Genomic DNA, 18574 nt, shown 5'->3' with positions numbered 1-18574 from the left:
ACACACACTTACACAGGCTCTGACCTTACTCAGGAATTGCTAACCTCATCACATGCAGTGACTACACTAGACTGAGAGACCATCAGTAACATGGAGTACCATCACAGCCTCACACACACTTACACAGGCTCTGACCTTACTCAGGAATCGCTAACCTCTTCACACGCAGTGACTACACAAGACTGAGAGATCATCAGTAACATGGAGTACCATCACAGCCTCACACACACTTACACAGGCTCTGACCTTACTCAGGAATCACTAACCTCATCACACACAGTGACTACACAAGACTGAGAAACCATCAGTAACATGGAGTACCATCACAGCCTCACACACTTACACAGGCTCTGACCTTACTCAGGAATTACTAACCTCATCACACACAGTGATTACACAAGATTGAGAGACCATCAGTAACATGGAGTACTATCACAGCCTCACACACACTTACACAGGCTCTGACCTTACTCAGGAATTACTAACCTCATCACACACAGTGATTACTCAAGACTGAGAGACCATCAGTAACATGGAGTACCATCACAGCCTCACACACACTTACACAGGCTCTGACCTTACTCAGGAATTACTAACCTCATCACACGCATTGACTACACAAGACTGGGAAACCATCAGTTACATGTAGTACCATCACAGCCTCACACACACTTACACAGGCTCTGACCTTACTCAGGAATTGCTAACCTCATCACATGCAGTGACTACACTAGACTGAGAGACCATCAGTAACATGGAGTACCATCACAGCCTCACACACACTTACACAGGCTCTGACCTTACTCAGTAATCGCTAACCTCTTCACACGCAGTGACTACACAAGACTGAGAGACCATCAGTAACATGGAGTACCATCACAGCCTCACACACACTTACACAGGCTCTGACCTTACTCAGGAATCACTAACCTCATCACACACAGTGACTACACAAGACTGAGAAACCATCAGTAACATGGAGTACCATCACAGCCTCACACACTTACACAGGCTCTGACCTTACTCAGGAATTACTAACCTCATCACACACAGTGATTACACAAGATTGAGAGACCATCAGTAACATGGAGTACTATCACAGCCTCACACACACTTACACAGGCTCTGACCTTACTCAGGAATCGCTAACCTCTTCACACGCAGTGACTACACAAGACTGAGAGACCATCAGTAACATGGAGTACCATCACAGCCTCACACACACTTACACAGGCTCTGACCTTACTCAGGAATCACTAACCTCATCACACACAGTGACTACACAAGACTGAGAAACCATCAGTAACATGGAGTACCTTCACAGCCTCACACACTTACACAGGCTCTGACTTTACTCAGGAATTACTAACCTCATCACACACAGTGATTACACAAGATTGAGAGACCATCAGTAACATGGAGTACTATCACAGCCTCACACACACTTACACAGGCTCTGACCTTACTCAGGAATTACTACCCTCATCACACACAGTGATTACTCAAGACTGAGAGACCATCAGTAACATGGAGTACCATCACAGCCTCACACACACTTACACAGGCTCTGACCTTACTCAGGAATTGCTAACCTCATCACACGCAGTGACTACACAAGACTGAGAGACCATCAGTAACATGGAGTACCATCACAGCCTCACACACACTTACACAGGCTATGACCTTACTCTGGAATCACTAACCTCATCACACACAGTGACTACACAAGATTGAGAGACCATCAGTAGCATGGAGTACTATCACAGCCTCACACACACTTACACAGGCTCTGACCTTACTCAGGAATTACTAACCTCATCACACACAGTGATTACACAAGATTGAGAGACCATCAGTAACATGGAGTACTATCACAGCCTCACACACACTTACACAGGCTCTGACCTTACTCAGGATTTACTAACCTCATCACACACAGTGATTACTCAAGACTGAGAGACCATCAGTAACATGGAGTACCATCACAGCCTCACACACACTTACACAGGCTCTGACCTTACTCAGAAATTGCTAACCTCATCACACGCAGTGACTACACAAGACTGAGAAACCATCAGTAACATGGAGTACCATCACAGCCTTACACACTTACACAGGCTCTGACCTTACTCAGGAATCACTAACCTCATCACACACAGTGATTACACAAGATTGAGAGACCATCAGTAGCATGGAGAACTATCACAGCCTCACACACACTTACACAGGCTCTGACCTTACTCAGGAATTGCTAACCTCATCACACACAGTGATTACACAAGATTGAGAGACCATCAGTAACATGGTGTACCATCACATCCTCACACACACTTACAAAGGCTCTGACCTTACTCTGGAATTACTATCCTCATCACACACAGTGATTACTCAAGACTGAGAGACCATCAGTAACATGGAGTACCATCACAGCCTCACACACTCTTACACAGGCTCTGACCTTACTCAGGAATTGCTAACCTCATCACACACAGTGATTACTCAAGACTGAGAGACCATCAGTAACATGGAGTACCATCACATCCTCACACACACTTACACAGGCTCTGACCTTACTCAGGAATTACTAACCTCATCACACACAGTGATTACTCAAGACTGAGAGACCATCAGTAACATGGAGTACCATCACAGCCTCACACACACTTACACAGGCTCTGACCTTACTCAGGAATTGCTAACCTCATCACACGCAGTGACTACACAAGACTGAGAGACCATCAGTAACATGGAGTACCATCACAGCCTCACACACACTTACACAGGCTATGACCTTACTCTGGAATCACTAACCTCATCACACACAGTGACTACACAAGATTGAGAGACCATCAGTAGCATGGAGTACTATCACAGCCTCACACACACTTACACAGGCTCTGACCCTACTCAGGAATTACTAACCTCATCACACACTGTGATTACACAAGATTGAGAGACCATCAGTAACATGGAGTACTATCACAGCCTCACACACACTTACACAGGCTCTGACCTTACTCAGGATTTACTAACCTCATCACACACAGTGATTACTCAAGACTGAGAGACCATCAGTAACATGGAGTACCATCACAGCCTCACACACACTTACACAGGCTCTGACCTTACTCAGGAATTGCTAACCTCATCACACACAGTGATTACACAAGATTGAGAGACCATCAGTAACATGGTGTACCATCACATCCTCACACACACTTACAAAGGCTCTGACCTTACTCTGGAATTACTATCCTCATCACACACAGTGATTACTCAAGACTGAGAGACCATCAGTAACATGGAGTACCATCACAGCCTCACACACTCTTACACAGGCTCTGACCTTACTCAGGAATTGCTAACCTCATCACACACAGTGATTACTCAAGACTGAGAGACCATCAGTAACATGGAGTACCATCACATCCTCACACACACTTACACAGGCTCTGACCTTACTCAGGAATTACTAACCTCATCACACACAGTGATTACTCAAGACTGAGAGACCATCAGTAACATGGAGTACCATCACAGCCTCACACACACTTACACAGGCTCTGACCTTACTCAGGAATTGCTAACCTCATCACACGCAGTGACTACACAAGACTGAGAGACCATCAGAAACATGGAGTACCATCACAGCCTCACACACACTTACACAGGCTATGACCTTACTCTGGAATCACTAACCTCATCACACACAGTGACTACACAAGATTGAGAGACCATCAGTAGCATGGAGTACTATCACAGCCTCACACACACTTACACAGGCTCTGACCCTACTCAGGAATTACTAACCTCATCACACACTGTGATTACACAAGATTGAGAGACCATCAGTAACATGGAGTACTATCACAGCCTCACACACACTTACACAGGCTCTGACCTTACTCAGGATTTACTAACCTCATCACACACAGTGATTACTCAAGACTGAGAGACCATCAGTAACATGGAGTACCATCACAGCCTCACACACACTTACACAGGCTCTGAACTTACTCAGGAATTGCTAACCTCATCACACGCAGTGACTACACAAGACTGAGAAACCATCAGTAACATGGAGTACCATCACAGCCTTACACATTTACTCAGGCTCTGACCTTACTCAGGAATCACTAACCTCATCACACACAGTGATTACACAAGATTGAGAGACCTTCAGTAGTATGGAGTACTATCACAGCCTCACACACACTTACACAGGCTCTGACCTTACTCAGGAATTGCTAACCTCATCACACACAGTGATTACACAAGATTGAGAGACCATCAGTAACATGGTGTACCATCACATCCTCACACACACTTACACAGGCTCTGACCTTACTCAGGAATTACTAACCTCATCACACACAGTGATTACTCAAGACTGAGAGACCATCAGTAACATGGAGTACCATCACAGCCTCACACACACTTACACAGGCTCTGACCTTACTCAGGAATTGCTAACCTCATCACACACAGTGACTACACAAGACTGAGAAACCATCAGTAACATGGAGTACCATCACAGCCTTACACACTTACACAGGCTCTGACCTTACTCAGGAATTACTAACCTCATCACACACAGTGATTACACAAGATTGAGAGACCATCAGTAGCATGGAGTACTATCACAGCCTCACACACACTTACACAGGCTCTGACCTTACTCAGGAATTGCTAACCTCATCACACACAGTGATTACACAAGACTGAGAGACCATCAGTAACATGGTGTACCATCAAATCCTCACACACACTTACACAGGCTCTGACCTTACTCAGGAATTACTAACCTCATCACACACAGTGATTACTCAAGGCTGAGAGACCATCAGTAACATGGAGTACCATCACAGCCTCACACACACTTACACAGGCTCTGACCTTACTCAGAAATTGCTAACCTCATCACACGCAGTGACTACACAAGACTGAGAAACCATCAGTAACATGGAGTACCATCACAGCCTTACACACTTACACTGGCTCTGACCTTACTCAGGAATCACTAACCTCATCACACACAGTGATTACACAAGATTGAGAGACCATCAGTAGCATGGAGTACTATCACAGCCTCACACACACTTACACAGGCTCTGACCTTACTCAGGAATTGCTAACCTCATCACACACAGTGATTACACAAGATTGAGAGACCATCAGTAACATGGTGTACCATCACATCCTCACACACCTTTACAAAGGCTCTGACCTTACTCTGGAATTACTATCCTCATCACACACACACAGTGATTACTCAAGACTGAGAGACCATCAGTAACATGGAGTACCATCACAGCCTCACACACACTTACACAGGCTCTGTCCTTACTCAGGAATTGCTAACCTCATCACACACAGTGATTACTCAAGACTGAGAGACCATCAGTAACATGGAGTACCATCACATCCTCACACACACTTACACAGGCTCTGACCTTACTCAGGAATTACTAACCTCATCACACACAGTGATTACTAAAGACTGAGAGACCATCAGTAACATGGAGTACCATCACAGCCTCACACACACTTACACAGGCTCTGACCTTACTCAGGAATTTTCTAACCTCATCACACGCAGTGACTACACAAGACTGAGAGACCATCAGTAACATGGAGTACCATCACAGCCTCACACACACTTACACAGGCTATGACCTTACTCTGGAATCACTAACCTCATCACACACAGTGACTACACAAGATTGAGAGACCATCAGTAGCATGGAGTACTATCACAGCCTCACACACACTTACACAGGCTCTGACCTTACTCAGGAATTACTAACCTCATCACACACAGTGATTACACAAGATTGAGAGACCATCAGTAACATGGAGTACTATCACAGCCTCACACACACTTACACAGGCTCTGACCTTACTCAGGATTTACTAACCTCATCACACACAGTGATTACTCAAGACTGAGAGACCATCAGTAACATGGAGTACCATCACAGCCTCACACACACTTACACAGGCTCTGACCTTACTCAGGAATTGCTAACCTCATCACACGCAGTGACTACACAAGACTGAGAAACCATCAGTAACATGGAGTACCATCACAGCCTTACACACTTACTCAGGCTCTGACCTTACTCAGAAATCACTAACCTCATCACACACAGTGATTACACAAGATTGAGAGACCATCAGTAGTATGGAGTACTATCACAGCCTCACACACACTTACACAGGCTCTGACCTTACTCAGGAATTGCTAACCTCATCACACACAGTGATTACACAAGATTGAGAGACCATCAGTAACATGGTGTACCATCACATCCTCACACACACTTACACAGGCTCTGACCTTACTCAGGAATTACTAACCTCATCACACACAGTGATTACTCAAGACTGAGAGACCATCAGTAACATGGAGTACCATCACAGCCTCACACACACTTACACAGGCTCTGACCTTACTCAGGAATTGCTAACCTCATCACACACAGTGACTACACAAGACTGAGAAACCATCAATAACATGGAGTACCATCACAGCCTTACACACTTACACAGGCTCTGACCTTACTCAGGAATTACTAACCTCATCACACACAGTGATTACACAAGATTGAGAGACCATCAGTAGCATGGAGTACTATCACAGCCTCACACACACTTACACAGGCTCTGACCTTACTCAGGAATTGCTAACCTCATCACACACAGTGATTACACAAGACTGAGAGACCATCAGTAACATGGTGTACCATCAAATCCTCACACACACTTACACAGGCTCTGACCTTACTCAGGAATTACTAACCTCATCACACACAGTGATTACTCAAGACTGAGAGACCATCAGTAACATGGTGTACCATCAAATCCTCACACACACTTACACAGGCTCTGACCTTACTCAGGAATTTCTAACCTCGTCGCACACACTGAGCACTCAGGCTGCATTGGGAATCGTAATGCCTAATTTATGCATGCCACAGCAACAGTTTTAAAATGCCCTGGCACCCCTGCGTTTCACCGACCATGCCCCCCATCTCCTCCCACAAACGGCACTTCCTGTCAATCACTCTGTGTAGTTTCTGTGATCACAGCCCTAATCGCAGGGAATGGTTCCCACACACACACTGCAATGCATACACATAATGTAACAATAGGCCGATTGCGTGCATAATCGCAGTTGTGATCCATAATGAATTAGACCCCTGAAATAATTTTCTTACATCATGTACAATTGCATAGTAAAGCTTAGGGGCTGATTCTGAGATGTGCCTTAATGCAGCCCCAACAGCGAATTCGTATGAAGTGGCTGTGTGAAAAAATGCAAATTTACATTTAGACGCCCAAGAGCAGCTTCGCAAATCCAAGACACAGCTCGGCCACGGGTAAGTCAATAATCGACCTTGTGAGTAACGCTATGGTTGCGCAGAATGGCTGCAGGAACTAAGATGTTGGAGCCATTTTGACCGTGTATGGGATAGAAGTCACAGGCAGAGACACACCCTGACAATGGTCCCAACACGCCTGCGTTTGAGTCACCGCCTCCTCATTGCCGCCCACAAATGGTCTCTTTCACTCACTTTGCAAATAAATCCCCACTGCGATCGCCATCTGTAATGAAATGTGATGAATACACAGTGCAACTAAGATGCAAGCGCAGACCATCGATAATCGCTCAACTGCATAAACATCGGAGTTGTATCCATCTCTGAATCAGGCCCTACATTGGATATGTCTTTAATCACTTAAATGGTCGATTTTTTCTAACTCCACATGAGTCTTAGTGGTCTATTTACTAAGCAGTGTTAGGAGACAGAGTGAAAAGTCTTAAGAAAGTAATAAGGTGCCAGCCAATCAGCTCCCAACTGTCATCTCACAGGCTGTGTTTGAAAAATGACAGTTGGGTGCTGATTGGCTGGCACCTTATCACTTTGTACTCTGTCTCCTAACACTGCTTAGTAAATAGACCCCTAAGTCGCTAAACACCCGCACGGCATCCTACAGAGCGTATGCACAAAGGTGTAGTACCACTTCAGAGACACGGTGTATGAGATGTATTGGAAATGTGATGGGCATTTCTGGGTGGTGACTGGGAAGTAGCTATTCAGACGCGCAGAAAAGCAGTGTCTTATGGGTGTGTTATGAGAGTGTCGCGGACACATCTTATAACTGGTTGCAAACTCAGACGCTTTATCGCTTACACTTGAGACCATAGCCTGGCAAAGATTCTTCACCTTGCATGGGGCTTAAGTTTCAGTGGTATCACCGATGGTGATATCTACAGTTGCACCAAGTGGCACTGTTGCATCTAAAGAAGCACAAAGTGGGCATCCCAGTTCTCGCACAGATGCACAATTATACACCAGGGAAGGGGCTGTTACTGGCATTACCATAAAGTCGCAGATGCACTTCATATGCACAATTGTACACTAGGGAAGGGGCTGTTACTGGCATTACCATAAAGTCACAGATGTACAGTCATATACACAATTGTACACCAGGGAGGGGGCTGTTAGTAGAATTACCATAAAGTCGCAGATGCACAGTCAGACGCACAATTGTACACCAGGGAAGGGGCTGTTACTGGCATTACCATAAAGTCACAGATGCACAGTCATATACACAATTGTACACCAGGGAAGGGGCTGTTACTAGTATTACCATAAAGTCACAGATGCACAGTCATATACACAATTGTACACCAGCGAAGGGGCTGTTACTGGTATAACCATAAAGTCACAGATGCACAGTCAGATGCACAATTGTACACCAGGGAGGGGGCTGATACTAGAATTACCATAAAGTCGCAGATGCACAGTCAGACGCATAATTGTACACCAGGGAAGGGGCTGTTACTGGCATTACCATAAAGTCACAGATGCACAGTCATATACACAATTGTACACCAGGGAAGGGGCTGTTACTAGCATTACCATAAAGTCGCAGATGCACAGTCAGACACACAATTGTACACCAGGGAAGGGGCTGTTACTGGCATTACCATAAAGTCACAGAAGCACAGTCATATACACAATTATACACCAGGGAGGGGGCTGTTACTGGCATTACCATAAAGTCACAGATGCACAGTCATATACACAATTGTACACCAGGGAGGGGCTGTTACTAGCATTACCATAAAGTCGCAGATGCACAGTCAGACACACAATTGTACACCAGGGAAGGGGCTGTTACTGGCATTACCATAAAGTCACAGATGCACAGTCATATACACAATTGTACACCAGGGAAGGGGCTGTTACTAGCATTACCATAAAGTCGCAGATGCACAGTCAGACACACAATTGTACACCAGGGAAGGGGCTGTTACTGGCATTACCATAAAGTCACAGAAGCACAGTCATATACACAATTGTACAACAGGGAAGGGGCTGTTACTGGCATTACCATAAAGTCGCAGATGCACAGTCTTATACACAATTGTACACCAGGGAAGGGGCTGTTACTGGCATTACCATAAAGTCACAGATGCACAGTCAGATGCACAATTGTACACCAGGGAAGGGGCTGTTACTAGCATTACCATAAAGTCACAGATGCACAGTCATATACACAATTGTACACCAGAGAAGGGGCTGTTACTGGTATTACCATAAAGTCACAGATGCACAGTCATATACACAATTATACACCAGGGAGGGGGCTGTTACTGGCATTACCATAAAGTCGCAGATGCACAGTCAGACGCCCAATTGTACACCAGGGAGGGGGCTGTTACTGGCATTACCATAAAATTGCAGATGCACAGTCAGACGCACAATTGTACACCTGGGAAGGGGCTGTTAATAGCATTACCATAAAGTTGCAGATGCACAGTCATATACACAATTGTACACCAGGGAAGGGGCTGTTACTGGCATTACCATAAAATTGCAGATGCACAGTCAGACGCACAATTGTACACCAGGGAAGGGGCTGTTACTAGCATTAACATAAAGTTGCAGATGCACAGTCATATACACAATTGTACACCAGGGAAGGGGCTGTTACTGGCATTACCATAAAATTGCAGATGCACAGTCAGACGCACAATTGTACACCAGGGAAGGGGCTGTTACTAGCATTACCATAAAGTTGCAGATGCACAGTCATATACACAATTGTACACCAGGGAAGGGGCTGTTACTGGCATTATCATAAAGTCTCAGATGCACAGTCAGACGCCCAATTGTACACCAGGGAGGGGCTGTTACTAGCATTACCATAAAGTCACAGATGCACAGTCATATACACAATTGTACACCAGGGAAGGGGCTGTTACTAGCATTACCATAAAGTCACAGATGCACAGTCATATACACAATTGTACACCAGGGAAGGGGCTGTTACTAGCATTACCATAAAGTCACAGATGCACAGTCAGACGCACAATTGTACACCAGGGAAGGGGCTGTTACTGGCATTACCATAAAGTTGCAGATGCACAGTCATATACACAATTGTACACCAGGGAGGGGGCTGTTACTGGCATTACCATAAAGTCACAGATGCACAGTCATATACACAATTGTACACCAGGGAAGGGGCTGTTACTAGCATTACCATAAAGTCACAGATGCACAGTCAGATGCACAATTGTACACCAGGGAGGGGGCTGTTACTAGCATTACCATAAAGTCACAGATGCACAGTCATATACACAATTGTACACCAGGGAAGGGGCTGTTACTAGCATTACCATAAAGTCACAGATGCACAGTCAGATGCACAATTGTACACCAGGGAAGGGGCTGTTACTAGCATTACCAATAAGTTGCAGATGCACAGTCAGACGCACAATTGTACACCAGGGAAAGGGCTGTTACTGGCATTACCATAAAGTCGCAGATGCACAGTCAGACGAACAATTGTACACCAGGGAATGGCCTGTTACTGGCATTACCATAGAATTGCAGATGCACAGTCAGACGCACAATTGTATACCAGGGAATGGGCTGTTACTGGCATTACCATAAAGTCGCAGATGCACAGTCAGACGCACAATTGTACACCAGGGAATGGCCTGTTACTGGCATTACCATAAAGTCACAGATGCACAGTCATATACACAATTGTACACCAGGGAATGGGCTGTTACTGGCATTACCATAAAGTCACAGATGCACAGTCATATACACAATTATACACCAGGGAAGGGGCTCTTACTGGCATTACCATAAAGTCACAGATGCACAGTCATATACACAATTATACACCAGGGAAGGGGCTGTTACTAGCATTACCATAAGGTCGCAGATGCACAGTCAAGGATCACATCAGGGGACAGTGACCATGGCGCAAGAGGAGAAGTTATCATTTGTGTAGAACCATTAAATAGAAAAAAGGGGGGGTTTAACCCCCTATTGTTCCTCAGCACCCTGAGTTATACTTTCAACAATATATGAAGACTTTATAGTCATAGGAATTCAGAGACATTATTTGCAAATGCATGGGAAGCTGCTAGGCTGCGTCATGGCTTCTATTGTCACTAGCAGTCCCTAACACTAAAGAGTTCACGTCCGGGGAGCAGGGCACCCCAAAAAATGTCCAGCCTAGGACCCCCCAGTGCATCACACGAAAAAAGGAAGAAGGGTGACACACATGCAGCAGGTTACAGATGCAGAGTCACTCATACAGCGGGTTACAGATGCAGAGTCACACATGCAGCGGGTTACAGATGTAGAGTCACACATGCAGCGGGTTACAGATGTAGAGTCACACATGCAGCGGGTAACAGATGCAGATGGTCACACATGCAGCGGGTTACAGATGCAGATTCACACATGCAGCGGGTTACAGATGTAGAGTCACACCTGCAGCAGGTTACAGATGTAGAGTTACACATGCAGCGGGTTACAGATGCAGAGTCATATATGCCGCGGGTAAGAGATGCAGATTCACACATGCAATGGGTTACAGAAGCAGAGTCACACATACAGCAGGTTACAGATGCAGAGTCACACATGCAGCATGTTACAGATATAGAGTCACATACAGCGGGTTACAGATGCAGTGTCACACATACAGCGGGTTACAGATGCAAAGTCACACATGCAGCATGTTACAGATATAGAGTCCCATACAGCGGGTTACAGATGCAGTGTCAAACATACAGCCGGTTACAGATGCAGAGTCACACCTGCAGCAGGTTACAGATGTAGAGTTACACATGCAGCGGGTTACAGATGCAGAGTCATATATGCAGCGGGTAAGAGATGCAGATTCACACATGCAGTGGGTTACAGAAGCAGAGTCACACATACAGCAGGTTACAGATGCAGAGTCACATATGCAGCATGTTACAGATATAGAGTCACATACAGCGGGTTACAGATGCAGTGTCAAACATACAACGGGTTACAGATGCAGTGTCGAACATACAGCCGGTTACAGATGCAGAGTCACACATGCAGCAGGTTACAGATGCAGAGTCACACATACAGCGGGTTACGGATGCAGAGTCACACATGCAGCAGGTTACGGATGCATAGTCACACATACAGCAGGTTACAGATGCATATTCACACATGCAGTGGGTTACAAATGCAGAGTCACAAATGCAGCGGGTTACAGATGCAGAGTCACACATGCAGCGGGTTACAGATGCAGAGACACACATGCAGCGGGTTACAGATGCAGAGTCACACATGCAGCAGGTTACAGATGCAGAGTCACACATGGAGTGGGTTACAGATGCAGAGTCACACATGCAGTGGGTTACAGATGCAGAGTCACACATACAGCGAGTTAAGGATGCAGAGTCACACATACAGCAGGTTACAGATGCAGAGTCACACATGCAGTGGGATACAGATGCAGAGTCACACATGCAGCAGATTATAAATGCAGAGTCACACATGCAAATGTGGTTTTGCCTTTTAAATTATTTTCACTTTAAAAAATAGCGCTACAGTACTTTTTGCAAACTTTTAATTACCCTCTTAACTCTTAAGGTGCATACACAGGATCAGATTTAGCAGAATGATATAAACAATACTGATATCTTTTATTATTAGATCGTTTGTATTGTCCATTTATTAGCCCCTTTCAAACCCCAAACAAAGGACAATGTGCGTGCACAGATAGTTGATAACGATAAAAACTATCGCCCGAGCATGTAGTCCAACCTGGTTGATATCGTCCAGGTTACTATAGAGACCAGCAATCGTTAATCGCGGGTCTTTTAGTCTTTTGGGGGTTGGTGCAGGACAATCAGACAACAATATCTTTTTCATTGTCTAATCTGATCATGTGTATGCACCATTACAGACCGGGTACTGTAGATCGTGTATATGCACCTTTACAGACCGGGTATTGTAGATCGTGTGTATGCACCATTACAGACCGGGTACTGTAGATCGTGTATATGCACCATTACAGACAGGGTACTGCAGAGCGTGTGTATGCAGCATTACAGACCTGGTACTGTAGATCGTGTATATGCACCTTTACAGACCGGGTATTGTAGATCGTGTGTATGCACCATTACAGACCGGGTACTGAAGATCATGTGTATGCACCATTACAGACAGGGTACTGCAGAGCGTGTGTATGCAGCATTACAGACCTGGTACAGTAAATCGTGTGTATGCACCATTACAGACCGGGTACTGTAGATCGTGTGTATGCACCATTACAGAACGGGTACAGTAGAGCGTGTGTATGCATCTTTACAGACCGGGTACTGTAGATCGTGTGTATGCACCATTACAGACCGGGTACTGTAGATCGTGTGTATGCACCATTACAGACCGGGTACTGTAGATCGTGTGTATGCACCATTACAGACCGGGTACTGTAGATCGTGTGTATGCACCATTACAGAACGGGTACAGTAGAGCGTGTGTATGCATCTTTACAGACCGGGTACTGTAGATCGTGTGTATGCACCATTACAGACCGGGTACTGTAGATCGTGTGTATGCACCATTACAGACCGGGTACTGTAGATCGTGTGTATGCACCATTACAGACCGGGTACTGTAGATCGTGTGTATGCACCATTACAGAACGGGTACTGTAGATCGTGTGTATGCACCATTACAGACCGGGTACTGTAGATCGTGTGTATGCACCATTACAGAACGGGTACTGTAGATCGTGTGTATGCACCATTACAGACCGGGTACTGTACATCGTGTGCATGCACCATTAAAGACCGGGTACTGTAGATCGTGTGTATGCACCATTACAGACCGGGTACTGTAGAGCGTGTGTATGCACCATTACACACCGGGTACTGTAGATCGTGTGTATGCACCATTACAGACCGGGTGGCGTATGCACCATTACAGACCGGGTACTGTAGATCGTGTGTATGCACCATTACAGACCGGGTAATGTAGATCGTGTGTATGCACCATTGCAGACCGGGTACAGTAGAGCGTGTGTATGCACCATTACACACCGGGTACTGTAGAGCGTGTGTATGCACCATTACAGACCAGGTACTGTAGATCATGTGTATGCACCATTACAGACCGGGTATTGTAGAGCGTGTGTATGCACCATTACAGAACAGGTACTGTAGAGTGTGTGTATGCAACATTACACACCGGGTACTGTAGATCGTGTGTATGCACCATTACAGACTGGGTGGCGTATGCACCATTACAGACCGGGTACTGTAGAGCGTGTGTATGCACCATTACAGACCGGGTACTGTAGATCGTGTGTATGCACCATTAGAGACCGGGTACTGTAGATCGTGTGTATGCACCAATACAGACCGGGTACTGTAGAGCGTGTCTACGCACCATTACAGACCGGGTACTGTAGAGCGTGTGTATGCACCTTTACACACCGGGTACTGTAGAGCGTGTGTATGCACCATTACAGACCGGGTACTGTAGATCGTGTGAATGCACCATTACAGCCTGGGTACAGTAGATCGTGTGTATGCACCATTACTGACCGGGTACAGTAGATCGTGTGTATGCACCATTACAGACCGGGTACTGTAGATCGTGTGTATGCACCATTACAGACATGGTACTGTAGAGCGTGTGTTTGCACCATTAAAGACTGGGTACTGTAGAGCGTGTGTATGCTCCATTACAGATCGGTTACTGTAGATCATGTGTATGCACCAATACACACCTGGTACTGTAGATCGTGTGTATGCACCATTACAGACTGGGTACTGTAGAGCATGTGTTTGCACCATTACACACCGGATACTGTAGATCTTGTGTATGCAGTGCACCTTTACAGACCGGGTACTGTAGATTGAGTGTATGCAACATTACAGACCAGGTACTGTAGAGCGTGTGTATGCACCATTACAGACCGGGTACTGTAGAGCGTGTGTATGCACCATTACAGACCGGGTACTGTAGAGCGTGTGTATGCACCATTACAGACCGGGTACTGTAGATCTTGTGTATGCACCATTACAGACCGGGTACGGTAGATCTTGTGTATGCACCATTACAGACCGGGAACAGTAGATCTTGTGTATGCACAATTACAGACCGGGTACTGTAGAGCGTGTGTATGCACCAATACAGACCGGGTACTGTAGAGCGTGTGTATGCACCATTACATACCGGGTACTGTAGATCGTGTGTATGCACCCTTACAGACCGGGTACTGTAGAGCGTGTGTATGCACCATTACACACAGGCTACTGTAGATCTTGTGTATGCACCATTACAGACATGGTACTGTAGATCGAGTGTATGCACTATTACACACCGGGTACTGTAGATCGTGTGTATGCACCATTACAGACCGGGTAATGTAGAGCGTGTGTATGCACCATTACAGACCGGGTAATGTAGAGTATGTGTATGCACCATTACAGACCGGGTACTGTAGATCTTGTGCATGCACCAATACAGACCGGGTACTGTAGATCTTGTGCATGCACCATTACAGAACGGGTACTGTAGATCGTGTGCATGCACCATTACAGACCGGGTACTGTAGATCGTGTGTATGCACCATTACAGACTGGGTACTGTAGATCGTGTGTATGCACCATTACAGACCGGGTACTGTAGATCTTCTGTATTCAGTGTGCACCATTACAGAACGGGTACTGTAGAGCGTGTGTATGCACCATTTCAGACCGGGTACTGTAGATCGTGTGTATGCACCATTACAGACCGGGTACTGTAGATCTTCTGTATGCAGTGTGCACCATTACAGACCGGGTACTGTAGAGCGTGTGTATGCACCATTACAGACCGGGTACTGTAGATCGTGTGTATGCACCATTACAGACCGGGTACTGTAGATCTTGTGTATGCACCCTTACAGACCGGGTACTGTAGAGCGTGTGTATGCACCATTACACACAAGCTACTGTAGATCTTGTGTATGCACCATTACAGACATGGTACTGTAGATCGAGTGTATGCACCATTACACACCGGGTACTGTAGATCGTGTGTATGCACCATTACAGACAGGGTAATGTAGAGCGTGTGTATGCACCATTACAGACCGGGTAATGTAGAGTATGTGTATGCACCATTACAGACCGGGTACTGTAGATCTTGTGCATGCACCAATACAGACCGGGTACTGTAGATCTTGTGCAAGCACCATTACAGAACGGGTACTGTAGATCGTGTGCATGCACCATTGCAGACCGGGTACTGTAGATCGTGTGTATGCACCATTACAGAACGGGTACTGTAGATCTTCTGTATTCAGTGTGCACCATTACAGACCGGGTACTGTAGAGCGTGTGTATGCACCATTTCAGACCGGGTACTGTAGATCGTGTGTATGCACCATTACAGACCGGGTACTGTAGATCTTCTGTATGCAGTGTGCACCATTACAGACCGGGTACTGTAGAGCGTGTGTATGCACCATTACAGACCGGGTACTGTAGAGCGTGTGTATGCACCATTACAGATTGGGTACTGTACTGTGTGTGTATGCAGTGCACCATTACAGACAGGGTACTGTAGATCGTGTGTATGCACCATTATAGACCACGTACTGTAGAGCGTGTGTATGCACCATTACAGACCGGGTACTGTAGATCTTATGCATGCACCATTACAGACCGGGTACTGTAGATCGTGTGCATGCACCATTACAGACCGGGTACTGTAGATCGTGTGTATGCACCATTACAGACCGGGTACTGTAGATCGTGTGTATGCACCATTACAGACCGTGTACTGTAGATCTTCTGTATGCAGTGTGCACCATTACAGACCGGGTACTGTAGAGCGTGTGTATGCACCATTACAGACCGGGTACTGTAGATCGTGTGTATGCACCATTACAGACCGGGTACTGTAGATCGTGTGTATGCACCATTACAGACCGGGTACTGTAGATCTTCTGTATGTAGTGTGCACCATTACAGACCGGGTACTGTAGAGCGTGTGTATGCACCATTACAGACCGGGTACTGTAGATCGTGTGTAAGCACCATTACAGACCGGGTACTGTAGATCTTCTGTATGCAGTGTGCACCATTACAGACCGGGTACTGTAGAGCGTGTGCATGCACCATTACAGATTGGGTACAGTACAGCATGTGTATGCAGTGCACCATTACAGACCGGGTACTGTAGATCGTGTGTATGCACCATTACAGACCACGTACTGTAGAGCGTGTGTATGCACCATTACAGACCGGGTACTGTAGAGCGTGTGTATGCACCATTACAGACTGGGTACTGTAGAGCGTGTGTATGCACCATTATAGACCGGGTACTGTAGAGCGTGTGTATGCACCATTACAGACCAGGTACTGTAGAGCGTGTGTATGCACCATTACACACCGGGTACTGTTGAGCGTGTGTATGCACCATTACAGACCGGGTACTGTAGAGCGTGTGTATGCACCATTACAGCCTGGGTACAGTAGATCGTGTGTATGCACCATTACAGACCGGGTACAGTAGATCGTGTGTATGCACCATTACAGACCGGGTACTGTAGATCGTGTGTATGCACCATTACAGACCAGGTACTGTAGAGCGTGTGTATGCACCATTAAAGACCGGGTACTGTAGAGCGTGTGTATGCTCCATTACAGATCGATTACTGTAGATCATGTGTATGCACCAATACACACCTGGTACTGTAGATCGTGTGTATGCACCATTACAGACTGGGTACTGTAGAGCATGTGTTTGCACCATTACACACCGGGTACTGTAGATCTTGTGTATGCAGTGCACCATTACAGACCGGGTACTGTAGATTGAGTGTATGCACCATTACAGACCAGGTACTGTAGAGCGTGTGTATGCACCATTACAGACCGGGTACTGTAGAGCGTGTGTATGCACCATTACAGACCTGGTACTGTAGAGCGTGTGTATGCACCATTACAGACCAGGTACTGTAGAGCGTGTGTATGCACCATTACACACCGGGTACTCTAGAGCATGTGTATGCACATTTACAGACCGGGTACTGTAGATCGTGTGTATGCACCATTACAGACCGGGTACTGTAGATCTTGTGCATGCACCATTACAGACCGGGTACTGTAGATCTTGTGTATGCACCATTACAGACCGGGTACTGTAGATCTTGTGTATGCACAATTACAGACTGGGTACTGTAGAGCGTGTGTATGCACCATTACAGACCGGGT

This window comes from Taudactylus pleione, unplaced genomic scaffold, assembly GCF_031769625.1.
Source record: "Taudactylus pleione unplaced genomic scaffold, aTauple2 ptg001293l, whole genome shotgun sequence".
NCBI lineage: Eukaryota > Metazoa > Chordata > Amphibia > Anura > Myobatrachidae > Taudactylus > Taudactylus pleione.
The sequence above is the reverse complement of the archived record's forward strand: the minus strand, read 5'-3'. Positions refer to the sequence as shown.